Raw genomic sequence first — 19,733 nt, forward strand, 5'->3', positions numbered from 1 at the left:
AGGGGTACAAACAGGGCTTAACCCTAAATAATACAAAGGATACAAATTAGAGGAAATGAGGGAGAAACTCTCCTAAACAGAAGGTAAATTCCTACGAACCCAGTACCCCAGTCGAGCAATCTATATAGATCACATTAAAAATGTATCTCGGACATGGTGCAAACCACATAGAAAAATAATAAACAGGTTTAATAGTAAATTGATTAAAGGTGGCACCACTTGCCTAAGTACATTAGACTGATCAAACAGTCATTGTGGACAAAATACAGATAGAGATATAAACACCAGCCTCTTATGGCGTTAACTAGATTTATTGATACAGTGGGACTTTAAAAGTAATAGCAACTCATTGACTGAAAGTGTAGCAGCAAAAAGTAAGCAAATGTATCAACAAGTATCTATAGATGACAGGCTGGTGTATATATCAAACATTCCAAATGAATGGAGTCACAAAAAACGTATAAGAACCGTAAGTTCCCCTGGTACAGCGTGATCCTCAGGTAAAGATCAGGATCCTGCACCTGAATATAAGTATACAAATTAAGCTAGCCCTATAAATATCTCAGACTGTAAGAAATCGAAAGGACAGAAAGAGGTAAGTATACTGGAAACAAAAGGATTGAAAAAATAAGTAACAGTAAAAATAGGTTGTCACTATTACAAGCAAAATGTAAAGTAAGTATCAGGGATTCCACCGGCAAAACAGAAATAGGAATCCCTGCTGTGATACAGCATATGTATGGTAACTTAGTTACCTAAAGATAAATTGCAAGTCCTTATCTATTTGTGCCCTTGAGAAAGGCGAATGTATCGCCGAAACGCGCGTTGGGCTATGGGTCAATAATTCCTTCACTAACTTGCAATTTATCTTTAGGTAACTAAGTTACCATACATATGCTGTATCACAGCAGGGATTCCTATTTCTGTTTTGCCGGTGGAATCCCTGATACTTACTTTACATTTTGCTTGTAATATTGACAACCTATTTTTACTGTTACTTATTTTTTCAATCCTTTTGTTTCCAGTATACTTACCTCTTTCTGTCCTTTCGATTTCTTACAGTCTGAGATATTTATAGGGCTAGCTTAATTTGTATACTTATATTCAGGTGCAGGATCCTGATCTTTACCTGAGGATCACGCTGTACCAAGGGAACTTACGGTTCTTATACGTTTTTTGTGACTCCATTCATTTGGAATGTTTGATATATACACCAGCCTGTCATCTATAGATACTTGTTGATACATTTGTTCACTTTTTGCTGCTACACTTTCAGTCAATGAGTTGCTATTACTTTTAAAGTCCCACTGTATCAATAAATCTAGTTAACGCCATAAGAGGCTGGTGTTTATATCTCTATCTGTATTTTGTCCACAATGACTGTCTGATCAGTCTAATGTACTTAGGCAAGTGGTGCCACCTTTAATCAATTTACTATTAAACTTGTTTATTATTTTTCTATGTGGTTTGCACCATGTCCGAGATATATTTTTAATGTGATCTATATAGATTGCTCCACTGGGGTACTGGTTTTGTAGGGATTTACCTTCTGTTCAGGAGAGTTTCTCCCTCATTTCCTCTAATTTGCATCTTCCAATTAGCACTAGACTGAGGGTGTGCCCATATAAGAGGATAATAACTCCCCTGATGTAAAAAGCAAAACAAATAAATCTTTAATTGAAAGTAAACAGAGTAATCGTAAAGAGAATGTATAAAATACACTGAGTTGGAATCTAAAAGGTGGGGTGTAGCTTATTAGACTTCAGTGTCAGTATGGAAGGCAGCAGGGTAAATACAGTATAGATATCACTGTGGAAAATACTGTAAAGTAATGGGACCGTACATCCACCTAACGGTTAGCTTCTCAGTCAAGCATATAGTAAAGGAGTGCCTGCATAGAAGGTTCAGAACTGCTATTCTGGGAGGAGTACCTAATTGACAGAGTGGCCTTTACTATATGCTTGACTGAGAAGCTAACCTTTAGGTGGATGTACGGTCCCATTACTTTACAGTATTTTCCACAGTGATATCTATACTGTATTTACCCTGCTGCCTTCCATGCTTGGCAGCCGTAAGCAGGTTTACCCAATGCGCAGTGTAGGTGATATACCTGCCCTGACCATGCTTTGCAGACCAGGTATCAGATGGACCCTTGCCCCAACACTGTGTGCCAGACATGCCATTACTTCCTTTTGCACAATCGAGTACAGGTTGGGGATTGCCTTTTGTGCAAAGAAATCTCGTCCGAGTACCTTCCACTGCGGTATCCCAATAGCCACAATTTTTTTGAACGCCTCAGACTCCACCAGCATGTATGGTAAAAGCTGGCGGGCTAATAGTTCAGACAAGCCAGCTGTCAGACGCTAGGCAAGGGGGTGACTTTCTGACCTTGGCTTCTTACGCTCAAACATGTCCTTGACAGACAACTGACTGTGAGCAGATGAGCGGGAACTGCTCAAGGCGAGAGACGGAGTGGTGGATGGTTGAGAGGGGGCAAGGAGGACAGCAGTGGTTGACGTGGCTGAAGATGCTGGACCAGGAGGAGGATGGGGCTTTGAGTTTGTGTGCTGCTTGTTCTCATGTGTTGATCCCATAGGCGTTTGTGATGTGCGATCATGTGCCTACGCAAAGCAGTTGTACCTAAGTGGGTGTTGGACTTCCCACGACTAAGTTTCTTTTGGCACAGGTTGCAAATGGCAACGCTGTTGTCAGAGGCAGACACACAAAAAAATGCCACACTGCTGAGCTCTGCAATGACGGCATTCTGGTGGTGGACACAGCATGCGTTGATTGGCGTGCTGTCAGGCTGACCCCGGGTGCCGATGCATGCTGTCTGACTGTGCCACTAGCTCCCTGCGACGACCTCCCCCTGCTTCCAACTCGTCTCCTCCTCCTCTCTGTCTTCCCATCTGAACTTTCGCCCTGTTCTTCTTCTTGCCGAGCGGGCACCCACGTGACATCCATGGACGCATCGTCATCATCAATCGCTTCACTTGTATCTGACAACTCAGCAAAGGAAGCAGCAGCGGGTACAACATCATCATCATCATCATCACACCGTACGTCCATGTGTGTAATGCTGCCTGCCTGAGACATATCCCTGTTATCTACATCCTCTGGCAATAATGGTTGCGCATCACTCATTTCTTCAAACGGATGTGTAAATAACTCCTCTGACATACCAAGTGAAGCGGCTGTGGTGCTAGTGTTGGTGGTGGCGGCAGGCGGGTGAGTGGTATCTTGAGAGGTGCCCGAAGCTAAGCTGGAGGAGGATGGTGCGTCAAGGTTCCGAGCAGAAGCTGTAGAAGATTGGGTGTCCTGTGTTAGCCAGTCAACTATGTCCTTAGAACTTTTCAAGTTCAGGGTACGTGGCCTCTGAAAACTGGCCATTATTCTAGGGCAAAATGGAATCACAGCACCACGACCACGATGGCCCCTGCGGGGTGGCCTGCCTCTGCCTATCATTTTTTTGGGGATTAGTGGTACTATGCGTGCAAGCTACTGTGAGACCAGATATGAGTGGCAATGTGCACTGGCAGAGGTTGGCAGAGTACACGCTGTAGGCCTGACACCCGCTTGAAGACAACTAACTGCTATTCAATCTATAACAGTGGAAAATGTTTTTTGGTTTTAAATGCATGCTATAGTGACACCAGATATGAGTGGCAAAGTGCACTTGCAGAGGTTGGCAGAGTACACGCTGAAGGCCTGACACCCGCTTTAAGACACTGACTGCTATTAGCTTACAGTGAAAAACTTTTTTTTTTTTTTAAAGGCAAGCTATTGTGACACCAGATATGAGTGGCAAAGTGCACTTGCAGAGGTTGGCAGAGTACACGCTGAAGGCCTGACATCCAGACGCTTGCAGACAACTAACTGCTATTAGCTTACAGTGTAAAACTTATTTTATTTTTAAAGGCACGCTATTGTGACACCAGATATGAGTGGCAAAGTACACTGGCAGAGGTTGGCAGAGTACACGCTGAAGGCCTGACACCCAGACGCTTGCAGACAACTAACTGCTATTATAATTAACACCGTGAGATCAGTGTGGTGGATCCAGGAGCTGGTTCACTAAAAAAGGCTTAGGTTAAAATGCGGGCATATAGTTCAAGAAATCCAGGATAAATAACAACACTTGTATATGTGGTGTGTATACCTTTAAATCTGCTTGATTGGAACTTCCGAACGCCGGTCTGATACTGTGAGTGGAAATAGGTCAGACGGGACTTCCATAAGGACGAGTGTTCGTGTGATTGCCATGCCGAAAATAGTTCCAGGCAATCCACGAGTAAGTCCCGCTGGGCGCGTTCGGGAGATTTAAGATGGCTGCCATCCTTTGTTCTCGTCACGTGTTCGTATGCCGAATGGGGGCCACCTAGGAGCACTCAATTACTTTGCGGTTTTCATGTGGTTACTTGGTGTTTTAAGTTCTGATTGCTACCCGGGGTGGTCTTCGTTCAGTATAACGAATACATTTCCCGAACACATAAATAAAACGAATATTTCAAAGTCACTTAAATAGCAGGGAGAGGAAATAACCGAATGGATACAGGTAAATACAGGGAAATCCTTTACACCTCGTAAAATAAATTTTAAAAATTATCCTGTGTTTTATAAGAAATCTAGAACACTATAATGCAGAATTGCAATATTTAATCAATAAAATCAATAATAATGGAAAGGTTCATATTTTTTCTCAAGCTGTTTTGTGAATGGGAAGCTACTGATTGGCTTAGAGCATCAATTGACTGAGGAAGTCTGAGGTTTCTGCTTTGAAGATTTTCAGAAAGCGGATGTTGGCAGAGCAAAACTCAGCTGGAGAGGAGAATTTGGTATTAAACCATTTGTGAACAATTAAACCCCTAAAGGCAAGTTAGCACCAAGAAAATCCTGGCACCATAACAACTTAATTTCTATAGATTTTTAAAAAAGTATACTAGCCAGTGTTCATCATTCATCTGAAAGATTATATAGTGTTATTTTTTTTTTTATCTTCCAGGCACCTTGATGAACACTGACGAGAAACTTTAAAATAATTCCTGTATTTATTAAAAAAATAAATTTTTTAAAAACTGATTAATCAAAATTGAAAAAAATTATAGTTAGTTGCAGTCCTAATATCGGCTTTTATTTTATAAGCTTTCCATATAATTCAATACTGTAAGAAAACCTTTTTGAATTAGCTAGAAGCTAGAAGTCACCAATAAAGTCTATAGAAATTTTTGTAGATAAAACATTTGGAAAATGTTTGTAAAAGTATCGAATCATTTGGAATGCTGATTAAATCGAGGCCATAATGTCTTCTGTAGATGAAACGTAACTGCTATGCATTTTACACACATTTAAAAAAAAATCCATTGACATTTTGCCGAACGATCGGATGTTTAAAATGCACACATTTCCCTTTAACTAGACCGCTGACGTTAAATGTCTTTTTATTTAGTAAAAAAAAGTATTCACACCCAAAATGTTTACTCTAAGGATTATTTGATCATTGAATGAATACCATTATGTGACATTCACATGCTGAGTCACGGAACAATGAGGACAAACATGTAATGAAAAAAAGGTTAAAGCAAAATGATCACAGAAGGAAGGTTGGGAAGCTTAGTGTTTAAAATAACAGTTTAATTGGTTATATGTAACTAAATACCAGCTCTGCTAAACAATGTACTCAACCTTAATTGGATCTGGGATGAAAGATACAATGCAGGCTGGTACACACAGTACGATTGGTGCTAGCAAAACATTCGGTAAGTCATGAGCTGTTTATTTTACCGTAGAATAACTCTTGTGATGCTTCTTATAACGGAATGTACTTTCACTTAGAGTATTTTAGACATTGACGGATACATTTGCCTGTTTTCTATTGCTAAATGACAAATGTCTGTTTTAAAATCCGTAAATGTATCACACATTGCCAAGTCAGGTGTGCCGAAGGTTTAACTAGACCGCGGCACACAGTCACAGATTTCTCCGTATAGGCAACTTTTCAAGCTGAAACACTGCATGCAGATTGCTTGCTCCAGGGCCACTTAAGGAAGGAGAAGGGGTCAAAAGGTTGGAGTAACCCAATAAGATTATATTCCCAATGATGTATAAGGACCACTACACACATATAGCTATAGTGCTAAATGAGGAAAGAGTGTAACTATAGATATCTATAGAAATAGGCACTTTTATAAATTAACCTTGCTACTTCCTGGTTCTTTAGCTCAGTGGAGCTAAACCCAGGAGGCAGCAATTGCCCAGAGCACCTGCCTCATTATGCTGCATTGGAAAGTCTGTGATTGGATAGTCACATAAAGTCTGGGAATGGTTAAAACGGGGAGGAATTGCAAAGGCTGCAGAAAAGAGATCTGCATTTTTTGTTTTTCTCTGATGAAAAAATGCAGAAATAAATGCATGCATGTTTTAATTGGTGATATATCTACAGAGTGTCACTTGAATTCGATAAATAGAATACAAATTTGCCAATTAGTGAATATGGCCCTTGGGTTTTTTAAAGAGGAACTATAGTCAACAAAATAGCTTAATGAAGTAGTGTCTGTGTATATATCATGCCTCTAGAGCCTTTGGACCTCAATGTGTTTTGGACTACATCTCCCATAATGCTCTTAACCCCTTAAGGACACATGACATGTGTGACATGTCATGATTCCTTTTTATTCCAGAAGTTTGGTCCTTAAGGGGTTAAAGCCATAATGCTAGCAAAACATCAAGGGAGTTGTAGTCCACAACATCTGGAGGGCTGAATCTAGAGCCTCACTGCTCAATTCACTGCCAATCTCTTTTGTTTCTGTTTATGCAGCCCTAGCCCCACCTTCTCTGGCTGTGACTAATACAGCCTGCACGAATGGTTTCATTTTTAATCAGATGTTAACTTACTTTAAAGTTTTTTTCTCTCCTGCTCTGTAAATTGAACTTTAATCACATACTGGTCTAGCAAGCTATTATCAGAGCAGGAGATAAGAAATTTTAACTTAAACAGCATTTCAAATAAAGGAAGTTTAAATGTTAGATGACTCTTTACAGGAAGTGTTTAGGAATACTGTGTAAGTCACATGCAGGGAGGTATAACTAGGGGTGTATAAAAAAAAGTGATTTAACTCCTAAATGGCAGAGAATTGAGCAGTGAGACATAGACATGCAGAATGTGACGGCAGATAACCATTCGGCCCATCTAGTCTTCCCAATTTTCTAAATACTTTTATTAGTCCCTGGTCTTATCTTATAGCTAGGATAGCCTTATGCCTATCCCACACATTTAAATATAGTCTCCTCCTTTACTGCAGGACATTAATTATACACCAAAAACTGCTTCATTAAGCTGACGTTGTTTTGGTGACTATAGTGTCTCTTTAATACTTAGTAAAAATGCATGCTTAAAGAAACCCTCCAGTCCACTAGAGCAAACAAGCTTGCTGAAGTGCTTAGGGATCTAACTGTGGGTCACTTTTGCCTTATTTTTGGATTATTTTTTTTAAATACCACTTTCAAGAGAAATCAGCACATAGATAAAAGTCCTAGTTACTTCATTACCTCTTTAGTTGTAACTGGGAAGGCTTCCTGTTCAAAGCGAAGGGCAATATGTCTTAAATGCTTCTCTATGAGAGGTGATGGCAGTGATGGTGGATGGTGCTGAAAAAACCCAGAGTGTATATTATTCTTTTATAGAACATGGGTGAGGGGGGAGGGAGACTAAACCGCACCACCCCAATATTAAATATAATTTTTTTTTTTTTTTTAAACTCCAAGTGTTCCTTTAAGCCCTTAAAGATCAGTTGGGGAAACTGTTTTATACCTTGTACCATTCCATGCCTTTTGGTTCTCAAGTGATTTAACTGAAAAGAAAACTCGACCAAACTATGTTTATTTTCTTTTATAAATTTTAGAATACGTTTAGATTTACAATATTGTTCTAAACATTTAGGCAGCATTGAGCATTCCATTATGAGATCCTCATGCAGCACATGACATGGAGTGTTACTGTATACTTTTAATAGGATTCTGTAGATGAGCATCTTGGAATAATCTCCCTTTTTTTTTTTTTTTTTTTAAATCAAAATAAAGAAACGAGCACGGTCTGGTCAATGTATTTCATTTTGTGCTTATTGCATTGTGGTTCTTGCACAAACATTTCATTTATATGGCAATGGCTAACAAATGTTTGCTTCAAGGGGTTTTCTAGTGTCTGTTTCTAATTAACTTTTACTTCTTACAGCATTAAACTACACATACTTTTATATGAGAAATACTAGCTGAGATGTACGTGGAGCAGCAGGAATCATCTTATGGTAGATCAAAAGACATTATTAGGGATGAATGAAAAGCACAATTGATGTTCTGCTTGATATTTTTGAAAACACCTATTTCTATGGCAATTTTGTAATTTTTTTTTTTTATTTGCACCATTGAGGCATTTTGCTGGATTCTGTATTGGCTTCTCAAATGCAAAATGTGGGTTAAAAGATATACGAATTTGACCTATATATGCTGTTTAAGTATTCATTACATGCAATTTATGGTGAGAATTGGTGGTTTGCCATTTATTTCATTTACAATGTAGAATAGCTTATTGTACTTAATGAAATAACACAATTCCATTTTGTTTGAATTTAGATATTTATGAATCATCAGGTTAACCTCGAATTAAAGGGTCACTATAGTCACCAGAACAACTATAGCTTATTGTAGTACTTCTGGTGTCTGTAGCCTGTCCCTGCAGGCTTTTCAAGGTAACACATTCACATTTAGAGAAAAGGCAGTGTTTACATTGATGTTTTTTTTTAATGATTAAAGCCAAAGTTGACAAAAGTTAACAGAAGGCTGTCATCATAAAGTTTTGTAAAAAAACAGATATTGTCTCTCGCATTGTGAGAGTTGGTTTCTGTGATCGCCTGTAGATTTCTGTTTTGTACTGTTGTGCATGTGTGACAGTAAGACATTGACACAGACCTCCTTTCTTCCATCTCTAGATATACACTTAGAATTATCTAAGCTGCACACAGTTTCATTTGCTGTGAGGACTAAGTAACTGGTTTAAGGATTACTCCAACCAACATGACTACTTCTGCATTTAGAACTTTAAGAAGTTGATATGGTGCTAGGAGTCCGTTTGTGCAACCTTTCTGTTTGAACCACTGCAGACACAGAGATTGTGCACTTTTGTGCGGGTGGCTAGTAAGGCACACATGACTTAGGCAGACTGGAACTCTGTTCCGGGCTGCCAAATGCCAATTTGGTACAAATAATATGTCAGCTCGTAGTGCGCATTGACAACAGACACTGCCAGCTTCTCCAGCTTGCTCTTCCCTCTCACCACCTCTCTGTTTTGTACATTGTCATTTTTTAAAAATATAATTGGAGCTTCTCCCTCTCCATCCACCTATCCTCTCCCTCCTCTCACCGGCTCCGAGCCAGTGAGAATGGGTTAATCAAATGCTTCTCTTTTAAAAACCTTTGATTGTACTGTGCGAGGGACCAGTGATGCCAAGCAAGGCATTAAATGGAGTGCCTCAAACTTTGCCCGACTCTAGATTCAAGGCAAGTTTAACAGTTAAATTGCTGATTTTTAAGGGTAGGTTCTAACGAGTAATGACCAATAGGGCATTGCAAATAGGAAAAACAAAATGATTTTTAGAAAAGTGTTGGAGTAACCCTTTAAATCACCATTGCACTTTAAGTGAGATCATGAAATACAACACTTATTGTATGTACATCAATCATTTGCTCTGTTGTATCACTCTGGATCACTACAGATACTTTTTTATTTTGCATCTGTAAGGCATGTGTTTATGCTGAAATGCATGCTTTCAAAAACATACCCAACTTTTATTGTTTATTATATTGAAATTCCTATTTCACATTATAAAAAATACATATAAAAACATGTTCAATCTTCAAATTTCACTTAAAATAGATTTACAGGTGATATAGAAACTTTTTTTTCCTTTGTTGCTTTCTCGTGACAGAGATTTTTCCTCTTTAAAATTATCAACTAAAAACTAGTAATATTTTAATATGTGATTTAAAATAGCATAATGACTAAAGATAATTTGGAGCTTCAGAGGTGACAGGGAGTTTTATTTTTTTAAATTGTGGGCACGCTGTACTATATTGTGTGCACAATTTATTTGATCATGCCTCTGAGATACGTAATGTGTGCTCACAAGATATTGTGTGTGCACCCTTTAACTATTTAATCGACAAGATAACTGGGCATCTACCTCTCTCTGATCCCTGGTTGGCCTACAATATGGCGATGGATTTGGCTGTCCCTGCACTGACGTCCCTGCTGCCCACTATATAGTTATATTGTGTTAAAACTTGCATTCTGATTGGCTGAACAGGAGATTTATGCAAAATTCAAACTATGTCACCTACCATAAAATAAAAAACATGAGAATAAAATCATGGCAACCTCCTGTCTGCCATAAAATGCAGAGTTCCTAGAGCTATAAAAATGAAAATAGACATGTCCAATAACTTTAACATACACATCGGAACAGCTTTAAATGCATTTGTTTTTACAAGCTGAACTTAAAAGTTTAAGTATTATTTCCTCTTTAATCATTAATATAATTCAAAAGGACCTGCACAATATTTACGCAAACTGCCTTATGGGGGGGGGGAGGAGAGGATATGTAACTTATTGTTCTAAAGTTTGTGCTAAATTGATTTAAACTTTGGCCTTTTTCATATGATATTTAATATCTCTTCTCTTAGGAGGGATAGCAGACACTATTTTATCAGCAAACATGTATGAAAATTGATATAGGTGATCAAGAAGAACTGGCCATCTTATTGTAGTGGCCTTGGTGCATGGACATTGTCCATGCAGTCTCACACATGTAAGCTAGTCTGAGAAATGACAATGTTTACATTTGTCAGTCAGCATGATCCTAGCGGTTGTCAATCACAGACAGCCACTAAAAGCACTTAGTAGGGAAGACTTTTAATAACAAAAAAAAACCTCCATGTACAGCATCGCCATTTCCTTTATGATGGTGTTGAAAACTATGGCTTTTCATAGAGAATCATTGAGATAATCATTGGGATAATGGTTTTCCATGAGGAACATCCAGTTGACGCAGTGTGGCAGCTGCGTTGCACATGAGACCCCAATGCTTCTCATAAGTTACAGTTACATTAGAATGGCCTGAGATCATCATCACTGTGATCATCTCAGAGTGTAAGAAGCAACTACGGTTGTGAGGCTGGCACTGGATTAACCCCTTAAGGACCAAACGTCTGGAATAAAAGGGAATCATGACATGTCACACATGTCACGTGTCCTTAAGGGGTTAAAGGATCACTATAGGGTCAGGAACACAAACATGTATTCCTGACGCTTTAGTTCTAAACCCACCATTTAGGTTCCCCCCCCCCCCCCCCCCACCCTTATCCCCCTTTAAAAGTTAAAACTCACCTTATTTCCAGCAACGTGCGGGTCTGCCGGCGCTGGTTCCGCCCCCTTTGTGACATCATCAAAATGGCAGATCTTTAGCCAATCCAATGCTTTCCCATAGGGAAAGCATTGGATTGGCTAAAATTGGCACAGGGGGGGCGGGGGGTCAAATGTTGTTTTGGCCAATCAGGGCCTCCCCATAGAGATGCATTGAATCAGTGCATCTCTATGAGGAAAATTCAGCGTCTTCATGCAAAATGTGGGGATGCGGAACAGCAGTGCTGCTTACAGTGCAGCCCTGAGCTTTTCTCTGAAAGGCAGTGTTTACATGAAAATGTCTGAAATTAGCTATTATACTCACCAGAACAACTACATTAAGCTGTAGTTGTTCTGGTGACTATAGTGTCCATTTAAAGGTTAGTTTTACTTTTAAACTCCCAAAAGGAACCCAATAATGTAATATTTAAAATGAAAGCTATAATGTTATAAATATATTCATAATGTAGAGTGTTCCTCTAATTATATTATATAACTGAGCTCCTCCATCTTAGCCCCCCGTCAAATCATTTTTAGAAGTTCTGTCTTTTGCACCTGACAGTCAGCATACAGAGAAGAACAGAAATGTAACATGTAATAATTGTTTTATTGAAGTATAAACTAATATTTTTTTTTACTTCTGACAAAGTGTTTATTAATGAACCAAATGCCTGAGATTTATTTTTAGTTTGTCCACATTTGTTGCTATTTCAGTTTTAATATGTTTATTATTTCTAACTGCTTTATATTTCTCTTGTGCCTTGGCTATGCCTTGTCTGAACTGGTTTGTGCTAAATACTTAGAAAATGGAGCATCTCATGTGAAAGGATTAACATACTTAATAGGTCATGTTCGGAGCTATAATTAACGGTGTATATTCCAGAGAAGTGACAGTTCCACTTTAACAGCATGTTCAGTAATTGTTTTATTGAAGTATAAACTAATAACATTTTTTACTTCTGACAAAGTGTTTATTAATTAACCAAATGCCTGAGATTTATTTTTAGTTTGTCCACATTTGTTGCTATTTCAGTTTTAATATGTTTATTATTTCTAGCTGCTTTATTTTTGTCTTGTGCCTCTAAAAATTGCACAAATGGACGTAGATCATCAAAGTTTATGCCAACTAAAACATTCCAACTGAGATATACTTATGCTACAGACACGATCCAATCTATTTTTTATTTTTTTTAAATTGGTTAAACATATTAATTGACACATTAGGGCAAAGTATATTTTTCACATGCAAAACATTTCCAAACCATCTGACTATTTGCATAATTTCTGTCCTAAGAAAAGCAGGGGCATTGATAGAGGGGGGCAACCCCTGGCTAGAGCACAGAGTGGGCTCCTGACAAGCCCTCGGTCTATTTTTTCTGCTTTGCATTACTAGGACCAGGTCCACTGTTCGAGGGCTGACTGGGGACTCCGACACTGAATGTGTCCTAAATTCATCACTAAAGCTCTGCCACTCCACTGTGCTAAAATGTCAGATTATATTATTAAACTGACAGCCATGCTCGCTGCCTGCACACTAATCCTGTGGGAGATGGGTGGGTGGACCCGGCTGCAAATTGGGAGTGCAGTGGCTCTTTGGAGAAGGTGGGAGAAGTCCTATTCTCCCCCTGACACTGCCATACTGCATACCTTCAATCTACATTATATTATAGGTGAGGTAAAAGCAGGCCTGCCACTTAAGAATGAGGATTTGGGAAAGAATGTAAAATCTTCAAGAGTACGGACTTAAATCTGAACTCCATGGCTGCTCCTTGTGGCTTTCACACAGCTAGGAGAAGCAGAGACTGCTACAGACTCTTCCTTACGCTGGACTCATTAATCTTCATATTAGAGAGGCCACTAGCTGTTCATTTGGAGGCTTTCTGGCTTTGGGAAATGCCAGTGAAGTAGCCATCTGAAGTGCATCCTTCAGAAGGGGAAAAAACTGACTGCATGTGCCTGACTGAGTGACTAAGTAAATCTATGGCCCCAGCTACATGCCTTTCAGTTATTCTGGGAGGATCATTAAACACACTTGCTATGTTTAGGGCACTAGGAAACAGTGCTCCCTGTAGGGCTTGTCCTCAATTGGTTGGCTTAAAGATGGACATGCAGCCTGGCAGCTTCACCTCTTTGGGGTGCAGCTAGTGATGTGATCTTGTCACTGTTCAGCTCCCTTTACCTCCCTCCCAACAGCATCCCAATTCTCTGGATGCTGTAGTTGGGTGGTTTACCAGCTACCATCTTTCTTAGAGGGCACCTGTCATGCCACAAACATGATTGAGCATACCATTTTATGTATACATTGTGCTAGTAGTTTTGTTACAAATATATAGATTAGGAGATCTATATGTCTGTCTGTCTGTCTATCTGTCTATCTATCTGTCTGTCTATCTATCTATCTATCTATCTATCTATCTATCTATCTATCTATCTATCTATCTATCTATCTATCTATCTATCTATCTATCCTAATCTATCCCTCCCCTGCAGGGCCGCCATCAGGGCATGACAACCATAACACTTAGGGCCACCCGATGAGCCCCCTCCTTCAGGGGCCCGGTCAGCGCTATGGCCGTTGTATAGCGCGACCGGGCCCCTTTAAAAAAAAAAAAAAAGCAGCCGCAAGTGCTGCTGGGAGGAAGTGCTCACTTCCTCCCAGCTCACTCCGCGCGGGAGGAGCGCGCCCGCCCGCCCAGCCGTAAAGAGGGAGAGCCCGGCAATGAAGAGGGAGCAGCGCCGACTCCCATCATCCCCAGCCACCCTCCTGCAAAGAAAAGGTAAGAGACAGGAGGGTGGCTGGAAAATGAGCTGTGTGTGTGCATGTATGTATGTATGTATGTATGTATATCTGTGTCTGTCTGTGTGTCTGTATGCATGTATGTGTATGTCTGTCTGTCTGTGTCTGTCTGTATGTATGCATGTATGTGTGTGTGTGTCTGTATGTATGTCTGTGTGTCTGTATGCATGTATGTGTATGTGTGTCTGTCTGTATGTATGTCTGTATGCATGTATGTGTATGTCTGTCTGTCTATCTGTGTGTCTGTATGCATGTTTGTGTATGTCTGTCTGTCTGTATGCATGTCTGTGTCTGTATGCATGTATGTGTGTGTCTGTATGCATGTATGTGTGTGTCTGTATGCATGTCTGTGTGTCTGTATGCATGTCTGTGTGTCTGTATGCATGTATGTGTATGTCTGTATGTATGTCTGTGTATGTCTGTCTGTCTGAATGTATGTCTGTCTGTCTGTATGTGTATGTCTGTATGCATGTATGTCTATGTATGTCTGTCTGTCTGGATGCATGCATGTCTGTCTGTATGTCTATGTCTGTCTGTATGCGTGTATGTCTGTGTGTCTGGATGCATGTATGTGTATGTATGTATGTCTGCATGTCTGTATGCATGTATGTCTATGTATGTATGTCTGTCTGTATGCATGTATGTCTGTGTGTCTGGATGCATGTATGTGCATGTATGTCTGTCTGTGTATGTATGTCTGTCTGTCTGCATGCATGTATGTCTGTCCGTATGTCTATGTGTCTATGTATGTCTGTGTGTATGTCTATGTATGTATGTATGTATGTATGTCTGGATGCATGTCTGTGTATGTATGTCTATGTCTGTCTGACTGCATGCATGCATGTCTACGTATGTATGTCTGTCTATGTATGTTTGTGTATGTCTGTATGCATACATGTATGTCTGTATGCATGTATGTCTGTATGTATGTGTATATGTATGTCTGTATGTCATTATATATGTATATATGTATGTCTGTATGTCAGTATGAATGTATGTCTGCATATTATTATGAACGTAGGTCTGTGTGTATGGATGTCTGTATGCATGTATGTCTGTCAGTATGTCTGTATATATGCATGTATGTCAGTCTGAATGTCTGTATGCCATTATGAATGTATGTGTGTATGGATGTCAGTGTCTGTATGTATGAATGTGTGTGTGTGTGTATGTATGTATGTATGTATGTCGGTGTCTGTATGTATGTGTGTCTGTCTGTCACTATGTATGCCTGTGTGTATGTGTCAGTATGTATGCCTGTATGCGTGTATGTCTGTTTCAGTATGTGTGTCTGTTAGTATGTATCAGTGTGTGCATTTGTGTCTTTGTGTGGACCCAGTGAGCGGTATTTGGAGGCGGGCCCCAGGGGGCCCAGACCCTGAGCTGAGTTAGGGGCCCCAAAATTTCTGGTGGCGGCCCTGCTCCCCTGGTTTGAAGCCCTGGTCAATTTGCCACCTAACAACTCCATAGCAGAACTATTAGAACTACCTTTCTGTGTTTGTGAAATATGTGTCTTCAACAAATATCATTTAAAGACTTCCCTTGGAGAAATGTTCTGGGAAATATCAAAGAGAGGAGAGATAAATGGTTATGAGGATGGGAATCTGATGGACACATCTTGGTGCCTTCAAATTGCTTACAGGTGGTAGATGCCACGTGTTTGTACATATCTGGCAAACACAGTTCTAAATTCTGAATGGAAGCCTTGAAAATGACAGATAACATACATGATGTCATTAATTGCAAAATGTTTTCCTATTTCCTAATGCAGAGTTGCATTAAGGGGCTAAATCGCGAAACAGTGAATCCAGACAGCAAGAGGAAACCAAGATTTTTTTATTTTATTTTTTTAATGCAGCTCTCGCTATATCCAGATATTTAATTACTTTAATTACCATTGGTTACAAGACTTGTTTTCATACCAAAGGATTTAAAGGAACAGTGAAACTATTCCTTATTTTAAATGTTCTCTAAATATTTATGCTGTTGACTTGTTAATTGGGTATGTCTATGACATTCCTTATTTGACGTATGAGATCCACTTGCATATTAGTTCACTGACGATCATTCATAGCTTGTGGTTGCACAGGGTCCTCGGCAAGATGCCAGCTTGGGGCCCTCTTCTAGAGTCCAAATTCCCAAATAGACTGCACTGTCAAAAAACCAAACAATTCCAGCGAGGTGGATCCTTAAAAGTACTTAATTTATTTGTGCAATGTGCAACATGACACAATATAAACCTGACTCCGTACACTCTGTAACCTCTGGGGGAGGTTGGAAGGTGGTGAAGGCTAGGTGTACAACCTAGAAGGGCTTTGGACACATGCTATGTTCACCTAACGCCTTATCTACATATCTATCTCTACATATGCACAGTACTAATACATGGACAGTCAGATACACACACATTACATCTGCTGCCTCAAACACATACACATACATACCCTGTCACATATTGCATATACATATTTAGTCACATATACACATTAAGGCACAGCTTTACACACATTTATTGTCACAAAATGTGTAAATATATATATATATATACTTGTATATATATGGATATATATATATATAAGTATATATAAAAGGTATATATATATATATATATAAAAGCATGGTAATATATAGCTGAGTTGACAAGGAGGGGTTCTGGATGTATGAGGTTTGCTTGTGTTCAGTAGGGCAGTGCCTTAAAGGACCACTCCACTCTTCCAACCCACCTCCCAAAAAACCTTACAACTTAGTAGATATACCCCCCAATGAATACATACATGTATATTTTGTATGCATGTATTTATTGAGGGTATAACCTAACATACCGTATATACTCGAGTATAAGCCGACCCGAATATAAGCCGAGGCCCCTAATTTTACCCCAAAAAACTGGGAAAACGTATTGACTCGAGTATAAGACTAGGGTGGGAAATGCAGCAGCTACTGGTAAATTTCTAAATAAAATTAGATCCTAAAAAAAATATATTAATTGAATATTTATTTACAGTGTGTGTATAATGAATGCAGTGTGTGTATAATGAATGCAGTGTGTGTGTATGAATGCAGCGTGTGTATGAGTGCAGCGTGTGTATGAGTGCAGCGTGTGTATGAGTGCAGCGTGTGTATGAGTGCAGCGTGTGTATGTGTGCAGTGTGTGTGTGTGTGTGTGTATAAGTGCAGTGTGTGTGTGTGTGTATGAATGCAGTGTGTGTGTGTGAGTGCAGTGTGTGTATGAGTGCAGTGTATGTGTGCAGTGTGTGTGTGTATGAGTGCAGTGTGTGTGTATGTGTGCAGTGTGTGTGTATGAGTATGAGTGCAGTGTGTGTGTGTGCAGTGTGTGTGTGTGCAGTGTGTGTGTATGTGTGCAGTGTGTGTGTGTGTGTGTGTGTGTGTGTGTTGCAGTGGTGGGGGGGTGGGCAATTTTATTATTTTATTTATTATTATTTTAATATATTTTTTTCATTATTATTTCTTCTTATTATTTTTTATTTAATTATTATTTTTATTTTCGTCCCCCCTCCCTGCTTGATACATGGCAGGGAGGGGGGCTCCTTCCCTGGTGGTCCAGCATTGGCAGTTCAGTGGGGGGGAGAGGGGGCTGGCAGAGATCTTACTTACCCGTCCTGCAGCTCCTGTCAGCTCTCTCCTCCTCCGCGGCGTCCGGTCAGTTCTTCTGTCAGCTCACAGTGTAAATCTCGCGAGAGCCGCGGCTCTCGCGAGATTTACACTGGGAGCTGACCGAGGTGCTGAACGGAGGAGGAGAGAGCTGACAGGAGCTGCAGGACGGGTAAGTAAGATCTCTGCCAGCCCCCTCTCCCCCAGTCTGTATTATGGCAATGCAAATTGCCATAATACAGACTATTGACTCGAGTATAAGCCGAGTTCCGGTTTTTCAGCACAAAAAATGTGCTGAAAAACTCGGCTTATACTCGAGTATATACGGTAGATTACAAAAGCTGCAGTTCTTATGACTGCAGCCTTTGTAAGCCCCTGCCCATTGTTCCCGGAAGGGAAATAATCGCTTTGAGAAGCTAGCGCACACTCCCGCACCGCAACGTCCACGCGCGCGTATTCGTGCACGCTCATCCGCCGCTTGTGCATTTCTGAAGCTGGTCTGAGGTCTGTTAGGGAGGGAAGGGGAGGCAGGCACACTCAAGTAGAGTGTGCCTGCCACTTCCGTTAGCTCAGGGGAGCTAATGGAAGTAGGAAGGAATCCTCCCTGGCTGTTTGTTCCCAAGAAATCAGCACTTTTTTAAAACTGGGGTTATATGAGGGTACTCCTCACCCATAAAGCACTTCAGCGAGCTGAAGTGCTTTTGGGGTTTGGTGTGGTCCTTTAAGTGCAGTAAGTTTTGCTAAGTGCTCAGACCAATTTTTAGTCATTATCTGATCTTGGTTTTGAGAAAGTTAGTGACACAATATTGTCCTAATTTTCACAACTAAATTAGCATTTCCTACAGTAGAAAATAACTAAATAATTATTTTTCAAATAAACATAGAATTTTAAATATTCCTTAACAAAAGCTAATACTGTAGGCTGAGCATTTAAGGAAATCTGCCTAAAATTTCATTCAACCTAAATCTCATCCTCTGAAATTGATACCCAAGTTCAATTATATTATATTTTTCCATTTGAATCTCCAATATTCTTACTCTTCTTAATATTTTTATGGTATCAAAATTGGAAATGTCTAGCCTAGAAAATGAAATTCATTGGCTTTAATAAGTATGTATTTTCATCTGCAGTTCAAGGGCGTTGATATAAATTTTGTTTCCCTAAGAGAAAGTGATATACTGCTGCTCAGAGACGGGCTATAATTCTGTTCCCAGACAAATGGAATATCGAAAAGTAACAGCTGGATGTTCCATGGTGAATATTCATGTGATATGGTAATAAATCAAATGCTTTATTGGATAACTGTGGTATCCAATGTCCAATATTCATATCCTGCTTCATTGGAAAAATTATATATATTTTTTCTCAGCGGTGTATACATATTACCTGTTCAGGTCAAAAAGATTACAAATATTTATGAAATCATTTTACTAGGATGTTGATATCCCATTAGGTGTGCCATGTGTATGTTTTACTTGTGTACAGTATAATTTTTTTACAATTTGTTTTAACATTTTTTTTAATAATTACATAAAGTCAAACGTTTTAATGCTTTATTTTAAATTACATATAGTTTAGTCTAATTGTCTGTCTGTCTACATATCTATCTACCTCTCTGTCTATCTGCCTGTCTGTCTGTCTGCCTGTCTGTCCTTCCTTCGCTCGCGCTCTCTCTCTATCTATCTTTGTCCGTTGGTCGTTCAACTGTTTGTCTATCTTTGTCCTACAGGCATTCCATCCCATCATAGTCATGTATATTACTATTGATCACTGAAATAATGAATGCGGATGATACAAAACCACAGTGAAAGACAAGGTACAGACACGGCCAGTGGAGTTGAAAGATAGAGAATCTGATGTCACAAATGTATTTT

Source organism: Pelobates fuscus, chromosome 1 (genome assembly GCF_036172605.1).
Source record: "Pelobates fuscus isolate aPelFus1 chromosome 1, aPelFus1.pri, whole genome shotgun sequence".
Taxonomy (NCBI): Eukaryota; Metazoa; Chordata; class Amphibia; order Anura; family Pelobatidae; genus Pelobates; species Pelobates fuscus.